At 43.5% G+C, this 12,526-nt stretch overlaps 2 long non-coding RNA genes across 2 annotated transcripts; one reads left to right on the top strand and one right to left on the bottom strand.

Annotated features, from left to right (window-relative positions):
* Positions 1–9,008: 9,008 nt before the first annotated feature.
* LOC149455336 (uncharacterized) lies at positions 9,009–9,605 on the bottom strand. The gene is made up of 2 exons (XR_016314073.1): positions 9,396–9,605; positions 9,009–9,282 (listed from the first exon to the last, which is right to left on the bottom strand). It is a non-coding gene; the product is annotated as an uncharacterized LOC149455336 (long non-coding RNA).
* Positions 9,606–11,626: 2,021 nt separating this feature from the next.
* On the top strand, positions 11,627–12,225 carry LOC149455335 (uncharacterized). The gene is made up of 2 exons (XR_016314072.1): positions 11,627–11,836; positions 11,952–12,225. It is a non-coding gene; the product is annotated as an uncharacterized LOC149455335 (long non-coding RNA).
* The last annotated feature ends 301 nt before the right edge of the window (positions 12,226–12,526 follow it).

Below are 12,526 nucleotides of genomic sequence, written 5' to 3'. Positions count from 1 at the left end.
TGCGGACACAGTGCAGGGGATGACCAGAGACTGCAGACACAGTGCAGGGGATGACCAAGAGACTGCGGACACAGTGCAGGGGATGACCAAGAGACTGCGGACACAGTGCAGGGGATGACCAGAGACTGCAGACAGTGCAGAGGATGACCAGAGACTGCAGACAGTGAAGGGAATGACCAGAGACTGCTGACCTTTGGGGAGGGAGGGGGAGCGAGTACCTGAATTTGACAGGTACCCGCTCCCACTTCCGCGGAGTTGCCTTCCCTCTTCTTCCCGGGCCGGCTTCTGTGACAGCCGGGTGCCCACTGCGCATGTGCGAGAAGCACTGCGCTTTGTGAATGGCCCGGCGCCTTCTGGGACCTTTCATGTGTCCCAGAAGACACCGGATCATTCACAAAGCGCAGCACATGTGCAGTGGGCACCCGGCTGTCACAGAAGCCAGCGCGGGAAGACTGTGCAGTGCTGGAGCGAGGAACAGGTAAGGCCCTGCAGGAGAGAACAGCTGAGCGGCCGGCCCGGTATTCTGACATGGTGGCCGCAAAAATACTGGACCGGCCGCTTTATATTCGCTCCATAAGACGCACTGACATTTTCCCCCCTTTTTTTGGGGGAAAAAAGTGCGTCTTATGGAGCGAAAAATACGGTATATTTAAAAAAAATATATATATATATATATATATATATAAAATGTAGAGCAGAACTAGAACTAGCATCCCAGGTCTTAAATAGCTGTATAAAAATAAATACACTTAAAAAAAAAAAATCAGAAATAAACATTTATTTATAATCATAGATTTTAATATGCATACATACATTAAAGATTTGTACGTAAATACATTGATGTTTATAAATTAAGGGTAACCTTTCATGAGAAAAATATTAAAACTTCTATTCCTTCTACAACTCACAGTTTTCTGGTTGTCATGCTGACCTTCTGGCTTCAGTTCTTTAGGAGTTAGTGACCTGGAACAAATATACAAACAAGGGCTGCTGACTATTTTCTGATTTTCTACCTTTGCATACTTGCTGTGTTTTTTGAGATTCTTTTTAACTTGCCTCCTTTCTTGCCAAAGAACACCAAACTATATGTATTCTATTAGCCCATATATTGCTGTAATCCTTTGAGAGCATCTTGGTACAAAAAAAATCTGAAAAAGGTCATCTGTGGGGATGAGGTTTGGGTTCACTATTATCATGGGTTCATTAATATTATTATACAGTATTTATATAGCGCCAACAGTTTGCTCAGCATTACAATGGGAGACAATACATGAGACAGAACAATACAATGCGATACACGAGGGGTTCGAGGGCCCTGCTCCTTGGAGCTTACAATCTAGGAGGGAGGGGATAGTGGTACGGGAGGAAAAGCTGTGGGGGATGGAATGGTAGGAAGAGTGGAGGAGATTGGCAATTAGCAGAGGACGGGGTAGGCTTCCCTGAAGAGGTGGGTTTTCAGGGTGCACCTAAAGGAGAGGGGAGTAGGTGATAGTCTGATGGATTGGGGTAGGGAGTTCCAGAGGATGGATGATGCCCTGGAGAAATCCTGGAGGAGCATGGGAGGAGGAGACCAGGGAACTAGAGAGAAGGAGGTCTTGTGAGTGCGTTTTGGGTGGTATTTGGATATTAGGTCAGTGATGTAGTTTGGGGCAGTATTATGAACAGCTTTGTACGTCAGTGTTAGCATTTTGAATTTGATCCGTTAGGCAATCGGAAGCCAGTGGAGGGATTGGCAGAGGGAGCTGGTGGAGAGGGAGCAGTTGGTAAGGTGGATGAGTCTGGCCGCCGTATTCAGGATTGACTGAAGCGGGGATAGCCTGTGGTGAGGCAGGCCAGTGAGGAGGGAGTTGCAGTAATCGAGTCATGATATGATGAGGGAGTGGATGAGTTGCTTAGTAGTTTCTGGGGTTAGGAACGTGCGTATTTTGGAGATGTTGCGGAGGTGGAGTCTGCATGAGTTTGTTAGCGATTGGACTTGGGGCTGGAAGGATAGATTGGAGTCAAGAATGACACCAAGTACTCTGGCCTGTGGGGCGGGCCTGATGGTGGCATTGTTGGACGTGATGGAGAAGTCAGTGGGGGGGGGGGTGTGCGAGCTGGGGGGAAGACTAGGAGCTCGGTTTTGGAGAGGTTCAGTTTAAGGAAGTGGAGCAACATCCAATCTGATATGTCGTTCAGTAGGCTTGTGATTCGGGCGGAGACTGAGGGGGTGAGGCGAGGGGTTGAGAGATAGATTTGCTTGTCGTTGGCATAGAGGTGGTAGTTGAAGCCGTTAGAGTGTATCAGTTGGCCAAGGGTGGAGGTGTAGATGGAGAAGAGAAGGGGCCCGAGGACAGAGCCTTGAGGGACCCCAACAGAGAGGGGGAGTGAGGGGGAGGTGGTAGCATTATAGGTAACGCTGAAGGTTCATGGGGTTTCCCCAGGATTTGCAAATTGCAAACTTGCCAGAAATTTTGAAGATTCAGCACTGGAAATAAAGAATAACCTATCATTCAGTGCATAGAATTTTCCCTTGTCGGCTGCACCAGAAGAGCCAAGATTTGAAGGGATGTATAACACAGCCCCCTTTCGATAAATGGGTTGGCTCACAGCATCCATGTTATCAGTGTGTTGGACCTGGTGAGGAAAGCTAACGATTCTGTGTAGAGGAAGAAAACTTTTTTTTTATTTTGGCATTGGTAAATGTTCTCCATGAAAGTGCCCAGCTTCCCATGCATATTGTTTGATAGATTTTGCTTTCTAGTCTCTCAAATAGACTTTATAAGGTTTGCCGCAAAGTTTGCAAACTTTGAATGTTGTGCAAGGTTTGCAAAACTGTTTGCGAACTGCGCCCAGGCAAATTTGCTCACCCTTAGTCATTTCTTAATTTTTTCATTTGCAATGATTATGCTAGACTTAGAACGATAACTTTTAATGTCAACCTCTTAACTCAGAAAATGTAACCACTGATATATGTATATGGTAAGTATATGGTTCAGTCCTTGATTTTATAAATTTTTTGCTTATAGAGTGCCATTATCTTTCATCATGTTTTACATAATAAGTGGTAGTCTTGTAGATAACAGAAATGTCCTTATTGGGAAGTATTAGGCTACAACACCTCACCCAATGTCATTACTAGGCCCTGGGTCTTGGGCATGTATCTACCATGATGTATTCCATATGCACGTACAGACTGAAGTATACAACTGGGGCCTTGCTATCTTGGTAAATGACCAGCACAAACCTCCTTTTTTAGCATTAACCGCTTCCTGACTTCCCTATAGCAGAAATACTGCTACAGGGCAGCACGGTTGCGCAAAATCATGTATATATACGTGATTTTGCATTTCTGGGTGCAGAGAAATACAAAGCAGCATGTCCTTGCTGGCAGGAGAGAGACCTGTGTTGATAAAACACAGGTCTCTCCCCTGTCAGCTTGATACGGCGATCGCCGGGTGCTGGCAGGGAATCTCTTGCTGGGACCTGGTGCATGACATCCCTAGCCGCCAATAGCCGCCAATAGCCGCCAATAGCCGCCATGTATATAGAAGTGATTTTGCGCAGCCCTACCACCCTGTAGCAGTACTTCTACTATAGGGTGGCAGGAAAGTGGATAGAGCACACTTTTTAAAGTGTAAGTAAATCCTAACAATGAACTTCTCTTATTTGATCCCTTTTGGTCTGTTAAAGCAGTAGTTAACATCGCTGGTACACTTGTAACTACAGGCAAGCTTATAATAAAGATTACCTGTAGGTACAAGAAACATCTCCTAAATGTGCGCCGTTGAGGACATATTCATTGTTTCTGCAGCAGCTGACATCACTAGTGCATGTGCTCTGAAGAGATGGTATACTCATGCTGTTCCCTCAGAGCTCTGTTTTGCGGCTGCGACTCTTGCGGGCATGTACGGGATTGATGTCATCACAGCTCGGCCATTCGAACTGCTGGAGTCCGCAAACCCAGAGTGAAGATGGAAGCCCTGTCAGCGGTGAAAGCATGCAGCTGGAGGGCTTTGTTTTAAGGCAAGTATTTCATAATGTGCTAGTATACAATGCATACTAGCACGTTATGCTATTACCTTGGTGGAGAAGGGTTTTTTTTTTTTAAATGAAAGTTTACTACCGCTTTAAATATACAATTGAAAGTGTTCATACATCTGTTGTAACAGTGCAAAAAATACCTGTTGATCCTGCCAGAAATCATATGAGCTGAAAACAACCTGTGCTCTCTGCTGCATTGTTTTCATATAGCATTGTTTCCACTTTTCCCATGTGGCCTACAGAGCACCTACTCTCATATTATGGATATGAGGAAAAGGGGAAGGTGTTGTGCAGTTCTAATACATTTCCTGTCCTAAGGTGATAATGCTGCTCCTCCATAGATATAGTACAATGAGTAAGTGTTGCCATCCTAAGCCATGAAGTGTGTTACTGACAGGATCACCAGGTGAAAATAAAAAAAAGGAGTGAAAATGAAAACTAATGCAGGCATTTTAGCTAAAGATTGGTGAACTATATATTACATTTTTGTTCTTTTTTTGTTCATTTTTGTTCTTTAGGTACCTTAAACAGAGTGACAGTGAAACTGTTAATTTATTTAGTGATATTTCATTAAACCACTCAGCATACTATACTGGAGGATTTCAGTCATGTAAACAGATTGAAAAAATGTATCTCTCTTTGTTTAGATTCTTAACTGCTATATCAAGGTGACCAGATTTCAAAATGAAATCTGGCGATACCCTACGGATCACACCCACTCCCACAAAAATCACACCCCCAATTTTAACAAATATCTTGAATAATTGGTCACAAATTTTAGGAACTTTTTAGGAAATTTTTGGACTCTTGATAGTCGACGACTATCAAGAGTCTAATGGCAGAGTGGCGGAGCAGAAGCAGCTTCAATTGAAGGCCATACACAGGCCTAGGTTTAAAAGTCCCTCACAGTTAATTCCAATAACGAACTCTACTCCTCCGTGCAATCTACTTACGAGACCCTGGGCAGGTCTGGGTCCAATTTGTGGTAGAGACTGGTTTTGTTCAGCCATGTTTGAGCGAGTAATAACAGGTCTGTGCTGCCCTTTGGTGTCTGGCTTAATGCGCACAACACTGAACGTCCCAGCGTTTGTCAACGATTTGCCGTTAAGTGATGCAAACCCGCTGAACCACGTTCATGAGGAGCCGGTACAGGGGGCCATGAATCAGTATGGACCTGGCAGCAGCGTGAGCAGACGACAGAGGCACATGGCGCAGGGTGGCGGTGTAGGCAGCATTATTCTGAAGCCATACACAGGCCTAGGTTAAAAAGCGGAAGCCGTCAGCAGCGTGAGCAGACGACAGAGGCACATGGCGCAGGGTGGCGGTGGATGCAGCAGTATTCGGAAGCCAAACACAGGCCTCGGTTAAAAAGCGGAAGCCGTCAGCAGCGTGAGCAGACGACAGAGGCACATGGCGCAGGGTGGCGGTGGAGGCAGCAGCAATGGAAGGCCATACAGCACCCTATCACAAAATGGAACCCACCAACAGTGTAAGGAGACCTGAAAGTGGCACATGGCAGAGTCTGGCGATGAAGTCAGCAGCAATGGGAGGCCGTACAGGGACCCATGACACACTCTGGACCTGGCAGCAGCAAGAGGAGGCGGTACAGGGGCCCATGGCAGAGTGGCGAAGCGTAAGCAGCTTAAATTGAAGGCCATACAGAGGCCTATGTTAAAAAGTCCCCCCAGCAGCAGCGTGGGGAGACGACTATTAGCTGCTTACGCTCCGCCACTCTGCCATGGGCCCCTGTACCGCCTCCTCATGCTGCTGCCAGGCCCGTAATCTGCCATGGGCCCCCGTACCGACTCCTCATGCTGCTGCCAGGCCCGTAATCTGTCATGGGCCCCTGTACCACCTCCTCATGCTGCTGCCAGGTCCAGAGTGTGTCATGGGTCCCTGTACGGCCTCCCATTGCTGCTGTCTCCATCGCCACACTCTGCCATGTGCCACTTTCAGGTCTCCTCACACTGCTGGTGGGTTCCATTTTGTCATAGGGTGCTGTATGGCCTCCCATTGCTGCTGCCAGGCCCGTAATCTGTCATGGGCCCCTGTACCGCCTCCTCATGCTGCTGCCAGGTCCAGAGTGTGTCATGGGTCCCTGTACGGCCTCCCATTGCTGCTGTCTCCATCGCCACACTCTGCCATGTGCCACTTTCAGGTCTCCTCACACTGCTGGTGGGTTCCATTTTGTCATAGGGTGCTGTATGGCCTCCCATTGCTGCTGCCAGGCCCGTAATCTGCCATGGGCCCCCGTACCGCCTCCTCATGCTGCTGCCAGGCTCGTAATCTGTCATGGGCCCCTGTACCGCCTCCTCATGCTGCTGCCAGGTCCAGAGTGTGTCATGGGTCCCTGTACGGCCTCCCATTGCTGCTGTCTCCATTACCACACTCTGCCATGTGCCACTTTCAGGTCTCCTCACACTGCTGGTGGGTTCCATTTTGTCATAGGGTGCTGTATGGCCTCCCATTGCTGCTGCCAGGCCCGTAATCTGCCATGGGCCCCCGTACCGACTCCTCATGCTGCTGCCAGGCCCGTAATCTGTCATGGGCCCCTGTACCGCCTCCTCATGCTGCTGCCAGGTCCAGAGTGTGTCATGGGTCCCTGTACGGCCTCCCATTGCTGCTGTCTCGATCGCCACACTCTGCCATGTGCCACTTTCAGGTCTCCTCACACTGCTGGTGGGTTCCATTTTGTCATAGGGTGCTGTATGGCCTCCCATTGCTGCTGCCTCTACCGCCACACTGTGGCTCCACACTCTGGTTTTGGCCCCGTGACTGCCCAAATGAGTGAAGTGTGCGGTGATTCTAAGATCGACGGCACTCATCTGCATGTCATACTGACTGACAGTATTATTTCTCTTCCCCAGCAGACTCCAAGGGCATTTAAATTAAAGGTACAGTGTTCTGCACTAATATAAAGGCTCTCTGAAGCCTAGAAACACCCTTTTTACACGTTAAATTCGCAGCGAATATATTCGCCTCGAATCGAATTTATTCCGCGAATTCGGCGAATCAGCCGAATCGAATTTTTGAATAATTCGCTCATCTCTAGTCACCACTTCTACATGCCTAAATGCATTGAGTTGCTGCCATGTGGTTGGCTGATTAGCAATTTGTGCTACCAAGTAATTGAACAGGTGTACCTAATAAAGTGGCCGCTGAGTGTATACTCCAGATGACACAAACAAGCATACCACAGCTTCATCAATATGTCACTTATTTTAATACTCTAAATTCTCTGACTAGCCCTTCCTTCATAACTGCACATAATTCATTCTAATAGAATGAACAGAAGTATGCTAATGTTCTTAGAATGTGGTTTTGTCTCATACAATAAAGCCTATGGATTGGATACTCCTCAATGGCATTGGTGGCACCTATCACCATTTACACTGTTAACAAGAGCTTCACAAATAGCTATGGCCATGTCTTGGTCTATTTAACAGAATTTATGATAATGTCTATTTTTTTCCTAGTGCTAACAAACTAATCCTCCTGTTTTATATGATAATAGTAGAAATCCACTAGTTAGTCTAAATATAATCCACATCTCTTCATTTTCCATCACTAAACAGACATCAATTTCTTGTGATTTTTAATTATCTTGAATGATGAACAAACTTGGAACGTCAGCATCTGAACTAAATATGTTATGAATATTATGTTCTAAATTCTTTATCTAATGATGGTGAGGGACCTGTTTAAACGCTGCCACATGTGTTACTAGACATGATTGTGTCTCATCCATTTGGAAGAGCTTATGAAGCAATCTTTACGGTTATATTGAAAAAAAAAGATATACATTCAGTTTAAATGTGGGGTGCTACAAATTAAAGAATAGCAGTACTCCATAAGAAATAAACAGAATGCCAACATCAAATCTGCTAGAATTCTGAAAATTACTGTGGTAGCGCATTTTGCTGATCTGCATACAACTGATTGTTGGGAACATTTACTTCCAGCAATAAATCTTTTATACGCAAAAACCTGCTCACTTTAGCATGGTGGTCTATAATCCTTTGCGTCCATACCATTCAGAGTATCCTTTAGGGAAAATTTGGAATGAAGTTGTTTGGTACCCATTATTCTATATCCTTGTTCTGTATTATTTGGTGATGTTTACCTCTACTTTTGGGGCATATACTTTGTATTATTAAATAGCTGTATGGGAGATTAACTGTGAAATCATTTGTTGTTATAATGATGTTATAAGATGCTGAAGAACAGTTAAGATTATCATACCTAGTTCTGCCAGGACTAATCTACTAGCCATGCTGTAATCACAGACTAACATTATAGAGGCACACAAAACTAGTGTAGGCTTAAAACATGGTACTTCCAAAATAAATTAAGAATCCAATCACACCTATGTGGTCCATTGGGGGTGCACTAGCATACACAAGGAAATACGCAATACTGTGCACTTTGCAGCCCATTTATTCAAATGCCATAGCACCAAAATGGACCAAAAATAGACATGCACCAAATATTCTGAAGCATTCCACTGCACCACAATGTATGGCATTGCGCCAGCATGTGTAAGGGGCTACAATGAATAAGCATCAGGGGTGTGTTGCTTTTGTCCAATTGGGGTGCTACTGAACATACAATAAATGGCACTGCAGCATACTTACAGATTTATAATGTGTTATTACAATGCACCACAATGGATAGATGTAAATGAGCCTTAAAACCTAAAAACAAAAATTAAGTACAGCCTTGATCTTTTCTAATTTTAACCTCTAGAGCAGGGGTCTTCAAACTATGGCCCTCCAGGAGCTGCAAGTCCCATGATGCCTTGCAAAATGCTGACAGCCACAAGCAAGACTCCTGGAGGCAGATGCATGATGGGACTTGTAGTACTTCAACAGCTGGAGGGCCATAGTTTGGAGACTACTAAGCAAAATGGTAGTGTGACAAGAACACCCCTACCTGGAAAAAGAAGGTTACTAGGTGATCCACGCGGAGTAATATAAATTCAAAAATATTCCAAACAATACTTTATTTGATCACATAGATCATAAGGAGGTTAAACATGAGCACGGTGTACATATGAAAAAATAAATAAAATCATGTTAAAAAGCACTAGGCGTCTTCAGTTTCGGGTCATCTTAGCAAATAGAGTACCATAAGGCAGAGTTATATAGTGGTGATGTAGTTATCCTGGGTTTCCATGGGTTTTCATCTAGTATTCAAATGAACCATGTATTCAGCAGATGTGTTCCCAATATATGTCAGGTATCTCCTGGTATGAAACAGCTGGAACACAGAAATACATAGTATATATATAGAAGTATGAAAACCAAAAAACCAAAACACATCCAAAGTTCACCAGACCTCCCTCTACAGTAGTCAATGGATACTACTATTACCTTCTCAATAGTGAAATTAACAGGCCAACTTCTCAAATGTAGGGACTTCCTGGATAGCCACCCCAAGTGAAACAGGGTCCACAGTACCAAATGATTCTGAGGATATATATAGAAGAAAAATAATGATACATATAAAAATCGTGGGCATCAGGTTACCCTGAAAACAGGACACACATAAAGTGGGTATATTACCATAAATGAAGATCAAGAAGACTTCTGTCGACTTGAAATAAGATCAGGTCCTTGATGCTTTTTCCAAGATACATGTGGGGGTGGGAAGCCAGGTAGTCACAATACATGGATTCCAAACACATAAACTGTGTATATAGCGTATAGCAGGCTATGCAGGCCTGAGTTTTTAGACCCAATATAGGGTTTCCAAAAATGGGGTGAGGTTAAGAAGGCCCTGGACTGCCATTGGTACTTATTAACTCAAAATCCGCAGATAGCCAAAGTAGTAGGAGAGAGCCCCCAAATGGTAGCAAAACGAACTCGGAATCTAAATGATATACTAGTACAATCAGAATTCCAGAGGGCACCACAAAGAAACTGGTTAACGAGGAGAACTGGGGTATATGGAATGTTCCCCCGTGGCCATTGTCAGATTTGTCCATTTGTGCATAAGTCTAATCAGTTCTTTAATAATGATAACTCTAAGATATTCCAAATACGAAGCTTCATCAATTGCTCAAGTAGCAAAATAGTGTACATGATAGAATGTCCTTGCAAGAAGATGTATATAGGTAAAACTAAAAGAAACCTTAGGACGAGGATTGGTGAACATCTGAGAGATATCAGAAATAAAAATAGAAATGTTAGAAAGGGAGAAAAAGAAAATCCATTGGCTCAACACTTCAAAGAAGTTCATGGGGGCAAAACAGATGGTCTAAAAGTAAAAGGGATCTTTCTGTTAAATATTTCAGCTCGTCGGGGTGACTTTGATAAAGTCCTCCTACAAAAGGAAAAATTCTGGATCTATACCCTGGGAGCACTTGCCCCATACGAACTCAATACAGAACTTAACTTTGGGGTTTTTTTGAAATGAGTCTTTTGGAACCCCCTATATATCCCAAGCTATAATCTATACTGTGGTATCTTTTATGTGAATTGAATATGGACATATTTGGACAAAATATGAACCTAACCCTGTACTTGATCCTATTTCCTTTAGATAATAAAAACAAAATCTTTATAATAATTGGATTGATATTGAAGCTGAGATAACGGGATTTGGTCTTGATGTTCTCCTCTTTAGAATAAGTATTGTGCTAATATTGATCTCCTCTTTATCATTAATTCCTTTTTTTGAAGTTGATCTGACTGTTAACATTTAGGCTCCTTCCTTCTATATCCAGCAACCATTTTAAATTTAAATTTATATATGTGTTTTAATTCACTTTGGATCATTCCAATGTAGTGATACTCTTTCAACACAAGATGGCGAGGTGGAGACTCTTTGGTATGCAATTAGAGCACCATATAAGGCGAAGTACTGAAGTCCCCTCCCAGTTCTGACGAAGTCTGCGGTGATTGGCGGACGAAACGCGTCAACGTATTGACGTCACTACGCTCGGCGTCTTCACTGGGTGCGGCGCCCACGAGGCGGGAAGGAACGGCGGTGTCACAGCTCTCTGCTAGGAAGGCCATTGACCCTCTGAATACTACCATAAGGCTACTATTGCAGCGGTTCGCAAACGGCAATCTTTCAGGGAAATTTATCTTCCACCGGTGGCAAGTTATTTCAGCTTACGGCTGTTGAGATTTATAGAGCATTTATGGTATTAAAAGGGCATGCTATATGGGCCTAAATTACCCTGTGTACTCGGGGAATTTTTTGTAAATCCTCTTTTGAGGACGATCTACATATATATATATATACGCTATCCTATCCAGGGTTTGTGCTGTGACATAGCCATATCCTCATGAAACCGCAATAACCCTCTCACTTTGAGTAATTTTTGGAAACCCTTTATTGGGTATAAATACTCAGGCCTGTATAGCCTGTTACATGCTATATACATAGTATATGGAGCAATAATCTTCTCATTTTGAGTAATTTTTGGAAACCCTATATTGGGTCTAAAAACTCAGGCCTGCATAGCCTGCTATACGCTATATACACAGTTTATGTGTTTGGAATCCATGTATTGTGACTACCTGGCTTCCCACCCCCACATGTATCTTGGAAAAAGCATCAAGGACCTGATCTTATTTCAAGTCGACAGAAGTCTTCTTGATCTTCATTTATGGTAATATACCCACTTTATGTGTGTCCTGTTTTCAGGGTAACCTGATGCCCACGATTTTTATATGTATCATTATTTTTCTTCTATATATATCCTCAGAATCATTTGGTACTGTGGACCCTGTTTCACTTGGGGTGGCTATCCAGGAAGTCCCTACATTTGAGAAGTTGGCCTGTTAATTTCACTATTGAGAAGGTAATAGTAGTATCCATTGACTACTGTAGAGGGAGGTCTGGTGAACTTTGGATGTGTTTTGGTTTTTTGGTTTTCATACTTCTATATATATATACTATGTATTTCTGTGTTCCAGCTGTTTCATACCAGGAGATACCTGACATATATTGGGAACACATCTGCTGAATACATGGTTCATTTGAATACTAGATGAAAACCCATGGAAACCCAGGATAACTACATCACCACTATATAACTCTGCCTTATGGTACTCTATTTGCTAAGATGACCCGAAACTGAAGACGCCTAGTGCTTTTTAACATGATTTTATTTATTTTTTCATATGTACACCGTGCTCATGTTTAACCTCCTTATGATCTATGTGATCAAATAAAGTATTGTTTGGAATATTTTTGAATTTATATTACTCCGCGTGGATCACCTAGTAACCTTCTTTTTCCAGGTAGGGGTGTTCTTGTCACACTACCATTTTGCTTAGTATGTACCTTTTGGGTTTATGGATCCACACTTATACAAGTGAGTCGGAGATAAGTCAATGACACCAGCTATACGTGTCATTCTGGGTGGCCTGTTTGTGTTTTATTGTTGTCATAGTTTGGAGACCCCTGCTCTAGGCAAACTACCAAATACACAGATTAAATGTAAGCTAGTTGTTTTATCTACAAAAGTAGTTGTCCATCCAGTTTTGAA

Source organism: Staurois parvus, unplaced genomic scaffold (genome assembly GCF_062004578.1).
Source record: "Staurois parvus isolate SC_StPar_1 unplaced genomic scaffold, SC_StPar_1.0 ptg000397l, whole genome shotgun sequence".
NCBI classification, from domain to species: Eukaryota; Metazoa; Chordata; class Amphibia; order Anura; family Ranidae; genus Staurois; species Staurois parvus.
The sequence above is the reverse complement of the archived record's forward strand: the minus strand, read 5'-3'. Positions and strand labels throughout refer to the sequence as shown.